We start from the raw sequence: 6705 nt of genomic DNA, 5'->3' as shown, positions 1-6705 counted from the left end.
CATGACCGTTTCTGTCTTGTCTTTTCCTTCTGCCTGACATGAGGAGCCACTTCTCTCCATGTTCCCTACCTGATGCTGTGTCTCATCGCTCATGGGGCCTCGAAGCAATGGAGCCAGGTGACCATGGACACAAAGCTCTCAAACTCTGAGCCAACATAAATCCTCCCTTTCGCAGGTGTTTTCTCAGTTATTTTGTCCCAGTGATGAAAAGCTATCTAAAACACTGTCCTTTTGACTGTGCCATATTAGTGGGCACTTTCTCATGTGTGAAGGAGCTGTGATATTCACACCCGTAATTCAATTCAACCCTTCAATGAGGTGAAAAAGGCAAAAAAGCAAATAAATCTGTTTATGTAGGCTCACAGACAAATAAGCATTTACTTTTACATTTCATTTCCCATCTTGTTTTCTTTCCCATACATGTTTACGATGGGTATCTGACTCTTTAAGCCTCTCCCATAATTTTTCTCCCCTACTTCACATAGACCTAGACATACAAGAAAAGCAAAGTTTTATGACTGGGCCTAGGAAGATGGCTTAATGGATAAAGTGCCCACTGCACAAGCACCTGAGTTTGGATCACCAGCACTCATGTAAAAGGCTGGCATGGTGGTGCACACCTGTAATCTCAGTGTTGAGGAGACATAGATGAGAAGATTGCCCGGGCTCTTTGGCGAGCTGGTCAAGCTAAATCAGTGAGTCCTGGCTTAAGTGAGAGATGCTGTTCAAAACATTAAGGATGGGCTGGAGAGATGACTTAGCAGTTAAGGTGCTTGCCTGCAAAACCAAAGGACCCAGGTTTGATTCTCCAGGACCCACATAAGCCAGATGTAAAAGGTGGCACATATGTCTGGAGTTTGTTTGTAGCTGCTAAATGCCCTGGCATGCCCATTCTCTCTCTCTCTCAAATAAATAAATAAAAATAAAATATTAAAAAATATTAAGGTAGAGGTTGATTGAAGAAAACATTCAATGTCAACCTTTAGCCTCCACACACATGCATGCACATACATGTTCACCTATATTTGCATACCCATGCATCCATATACAAACACACACATGTCTGCATACCACATACCTAGTCACATACCAACACATAAGTTTTATACCCCATTTCATTATTTTACCAGTAAATATATATTACTTTTAGTCACATGTATTATCATCCAAATGAGGCTGTGTGACCATTGCATAAACCCTCTGCAGGTGACATATATGTAACAGATAGATAATATCTTCCCATTTATCCAGGGTGGTCAGCTGTGGCCTGTCTGGTCCATATCACTGGGCATGATGGCCACGGCCATAACTCTGTCTTGACTCTGCACCTTCATTTCATCTGCAGCCTGGAAACAGCAGCACAAGGGTCAGAGCACAGATGTGCATACTCTGGGACAGAAGGAAAAGGGCTAATTGCAAGGTGACAAAAGAAAAAATTTAAAAAGCCTTAGTGAATCTTTTGTTCTTCTCTCACCTTTCTTTACAATTCAATTTATGCAGAGCTGTGAAATATGGCTTGCAGTTTTCCTGCCTTCTGTTCCAAACTCCAGAAGTTTCCTCAAATGCTTTCCACTTCTCTTATAGGTCTCCTCTGCCAAGATCCTTCTCCCTTCCCACACTCTTCCTCACTAGGCTGACTCTTCTAAGGTTTTAGTATATAAGCAACTTCTTGCAGGTAACCTTAACATCAAAGCCATAGCATCCTATTTGTTGGACCTAATTGTCTGCCCATTTGTTCCTTGTATGATTCTATGAGCAAAATCCATGAGGAGCACTTCTGCTTATCCTATGCACTCAGTAAATCACCAGAAAATGAAAGATTAAGGAAGAGGTGTAAAAATTCACAGGGGCCCTGAGCCCTTCCTATAGGTCAGGAGAGGGATTTCTTACTCACATTGGGTTCTCTGTTACTCCTTAGCAAGTTTTATTTGCTTCTCAGACCCTGGAAACTGTTAACCAGAATGAGTGTCTCTGTTTGGAGATCTTATCTTCATGCCTTACCACTGGGTGTCCTTTTACTCTATCTCTCGGTGGCCTGGCATTCCTCCTCCACCTCTGCTCTCTGAGTGCTGGAGCCTGTCATCCTGGATGGAGTGCAAAAGCTACAGTGTAATCTTGCTTCCTTTCAGGGCCACTGACCAGAGGAAACAAAAGCTAGACTGGCTGGGCTCTCCTGATGCTGACCAGCCAATGGCTCTGGAGTTTCCTTCTGTGTTTAAACTTCCTTATCTGGCATTGCTAGCAAATCTGCAGGCCCACAAGTCAACTGGGAGCTTATCTTCAGGGCTGGCGCTTCAAAGAGATAAATGCACACTATTCCTCTGGGTCTGATGTTCTATGTCAGTGAGAGATGGAGTAACTTGAGATCAGTCAACTTGACATGTATAACACAAGCCATTAACTTATTTTCTTAAAGAAAAAAAAAAGCGAAGTTCATTTTTCCCCCTTTTCAAAAAATATTTTATTTATTTATTAGAAAAAAAAAGAAAGAGGCAGATAGAGAGAATGGGCATGTCAGGGCCTCTAGCTACTGCAAATGAACTCCAGATGCCTGTATCATCTTGGGCATCTAGCTTACATGGGTACTGGGAATCAATCCTGGGTCCTTAGGCTTCATAGTAGGCAAATGCCTTAATCACTAGGCTATCTCTCCAATCCATAATTTTTTCCCTTTTGTTAGCCAGTACTCATAGAAAAATTGACAAAGGGAAAAATAATTTCTCAATCATTTAGTACATTTGATATATTTTTCTTTTATCTTTTACTGTATTATTTAATAATTTGATTACTTAAATTTTAAAGTATATACAATGTATCCTGCTTTTTTAAAACTTAAAAATAGAATAGGAATATTTCCTCAAATTCTTACATTATTGGTAAACATAAATGTAATGGCTGTGTACTTGTTTATGTGTCGAATAAGTTAACTATGTTTCTCATCTAGAATGTTTAGATATTTTGATGATTTCCAGTATTTTTCATCTGTGTTGTTATGAATGTCATTGAACATAAAAGTCTTTTCTATCTGCTCACTTATTTCCTTACTCTTGAATTCTCTGGAATGATTAAATGGTATGAATAGGTCCATATTGGTACATAGTGACAGAAAGGTTCAAGAAAAGAATGCCACTGTATTGTACAGGAGCCTTAATTAGCAGGAAAAAAAATCACACTACCTTTTTTCCATTATTAATAATTGAAAGCATTTTTCTTAGGTAAATTATTTCTTTTTTTGACATAATCCATTCATGTGTTTCTCATCTGTCTGTATTTGACCCTTGAATGATTTTCTTGTTAATTTTAGGGCAGAATCTTATCTTCTGTCCATGCTGCAAATACTCTTCCCCAGTGTGTTGCTTTCTGTTTGATTTTAGTTTGTCTGGGCACATTTCTTTTAAATGTCCTTTAATGTATTGTCTTATAACACTGCATTATGTTATGTTACTTTTAAACTTCCTTTACGTGTCCTCCTTTCCAGAGAGCTGATAAACATTTTGTTTGTTTGCATCAATCAAGTTTGTTCTGCTAATGACAAAAATAATGAAGAATCCAAAGTCTGGGTCAGAATGCCTGAAACCATGTTTCTTCTCTGCCTGCCAAGGACTGGAATGTGGGAATAGGTTACTGAAACTTCCAGGGCCTGTTTTCTAATCACAAATGCTTATGACAAATATTAGGTAGATATAGTTATTACTATATAATAACAGTAGATTAATATTAGTTTAATATTCTTTAGAGCTCTAGCTATGTTTTTCAGATTTTCAGAATTACTTCTTTAAGTGTTTGGATAATTTCACCTGTTTGTTCTTCAGGAGAAAATTTCATTCTTGTTCCTAAAACAATTATCTATTGACATTCCACATTTTTAAAAGTTATTTTTGGTTCATTTTTATTTATTTATTTGAGAGTGACAGAAAGAGAGAGAGAGAAAAAGAGGCAGGTAGAGAGAGAATGGACGTGCCAGGGCTTCCAGCCACTGCAAACGAACTCCAGACGCATGAGCCCCTTGTGCATCTGGCTAAAGTGGGTCCTGGGGAATCGAGCCTCGAACCGGAGTCCTTAGCCTTCACAGGCAAGTACTTAACCGCTAAGCCATCTCTCCAGCCCGACATTCCACATTTTTTTTTTTTTTTTTTTTTTTTTTTTCCTGGTGCTTGGAATTGAACGAGAGACTGTTAATGTGCTCAACACTCTACTGCTGAGCTAGACCTTCAGCTCTTCCACCTGCTTTGTCCTGGCTTTAGGAAGCTGCACAGTACAGCAAGAGGTGACGGCATAGTGTTTAAGGGTGAAATTTAAAGCATCATATGCACTGGGATTTGTATGCTTCTCAGCTTTTCCACTGTCTAATTATTTTACCTTGGCCAGGTTATTTCCCTGATATTCTGTTCCTTATTTTTAAAATAAAATAGGATCATTAATAACAGTACCTGTAGCAATCCAAATGGCCATCAAGCAACCAGTGGATAAAGAAAATATGGTGTATCTATGCAATGGAATATAATTTTGTCATAAAAAGAAATGAAGTACTATATATATTACAGTGTGGTTAAAACTTAAAAATATATATATCATATATATATACACACCAAGTTAAAAAGAAGCCAATTCATTTGAAATGTATAGAATAGACACATCTCTAGAGACAGAAGGTCTCTAGGTTGGTGGTTGCTTAGAGCTTGGGAAGACAGAGTAAGGTGGGATAACTAGAGGATACAGGATTTCTACTTAGGTCTTAAAGAGATGGAATGGTGCTAAAATTATGTGCCTGCATTCTTGTTGCAAGGGAGACTGGGGGAATTTGAGTTTTGACTCTATTGGAAACTGTACCACTGAAGTATGGGAATTTTCACCAACATAGGAAAGTGACTCAAAATACAATGGGCAAAATACAATGGGCAGGACTAGGGCAGCACAGTGATAGAACACTTGTCTAGCATGCTCAAGGCTCTAGGTTCAATCCAGTGCCAGATCCAGGAAAAACAAAAAGGGCCAGCCAGTCCTGGTTATAGTCAATGGTCAAATGTCTGCCCAGAGGACAGAACACAGAGTCCTAAAGATTCAAAACCTTAGAAGTAAACAGAGGAAGAGGATCCAGAGACGAGTGCAGAGCACCATAGGAAATATGGATAGAAAGAACCCCCTCCCCTCAAAAAATAGTCAGAAAATGATTTAAGCATCAAGAAGGAAGAAATGGTCAGGAGTGCTATAAGTCAGATCAAGTAAAGGCTGAGACATCTGCTAGCTTTTGCCATTAAGCGGTCACACATATTATTGCTAAGAGGAAGAACACTAATTCCACTTAGCTAAAGAGGAAATGGAAGATGATGGAATAAATACATACACTACACGGCTGAGGATACAGCTCAGAGGCAAAGCATTTGTCTAAAGACACATGTTATCTCCAGGCATAGGAATTCTGTCCCAATATGTACATACTGTAATAATACTTATCATTTTTAATCCTTTTAATCCTTATGAGGTAAGGATCATTAGTCCCCCATTTTACAGATGAGCCAATAGGCTTTAAAACCCAAGGTCATGCATGGAGCAGATCTAAGCCTCACAGCTGTACTTGTCTGACATCAGAATCAGATAGAACCCTTAAAAATTAGAGTGCACTGTTGGCATTTTAGCAGAATTCTATTCATCTTAGATTGTATTAGGAGGCCCTTTCTTAGACCTTAAACCCAGAATGCATCTCTAACCATCTGGGCTTATCCTTCTTGTACTTTGAATCAATTCCCCCCTCTCACTTTTTTGCTCCGAGTTATCACCCATTTTCTCAACCTCAGTCCATTTGTCTGACCTCATCTCGGTTATCTTTTTTTGTTTGTGCGTGGTATATACTATGCATGTTAATTGCATGTGGGCATACATGAGCAGTTGTGAATATGAAGGACAGAAGTGGACCTCAGGTGTCTTCCTCAATTGCCTTCCACCATCCTTATTTTGAGACTGCCTCTCTCACTGAACCTGAAATTCATCAACTGTGCTAGGCTCACTAGCCATCAAGCTCTAGGAATCTTCCTGTCCCTGCTTCCCCAGTACTGAGATTCTAAGCATGAGCCACCATACCTGGCTGTTAGGTGGGTTATGGGTATTGAACTCAAGTCCTCATGTTTGCATAGCAAGGATAGTTTACTGACTAAACCATCTCTCTAGCATCTGTCATTCGGTCTTGGCCAGTTAAAACATGACATCTCTTGTCTCTATGATAAGTTAAGAGAAAAGACTGCAACTAAATTCACACTGCGGAGAGTCACATTGAAGACCTGCATCACACTGCTGTGGAAGAGAAGCATAGTTTCTGTTAGATGTGAGTCATCTTCTGATCACGTCATCTTCTGACCACAGACAACTGGAGAAGGAGGTGAGCAGATTGAGAAAGTGGAGAGACGTGGGGTCCTGATGATAGTATTCAAGCCCTCTTGAGCCAACCCCCATTTGAAGCCAACATATCTGCACCATTCACCACACAAGTTAATACTCTTTTCTTGTTAAAATCAGATTGTTAGGGTTTCCTCTTGCTGGACACCACCAGAGGTCTAAGGAATGGCTTATTACTGCCTGTGTGACATCCTACGTGAGATTTTCTCTGTCAACCTCCCATAGTTACAGTGTCCCAACCCCACTATGTTTGTCTTTATGCTTCATTCCCTTCAATGCCCTGGGTGGTGTCATTCAAGCAGCAATACTCAGCAA

Source organism: Jaculus jaculus, chromosome 3 (assembly GCF_020740685.1).
Source record: "Jaculus jaculus isolate mJacJac1 chromosome 3, mJacJac1.mat.Y.cur, whole genome shotgun sequence".
NCBI lineage: Eukaryota > Metazoa > Chordata > Mammalia > Rodentia > Dipodidae > Jaculus > Jaculus jaculus.
This window is presented reverse-complemented; position numbering follows the sequence as displayed.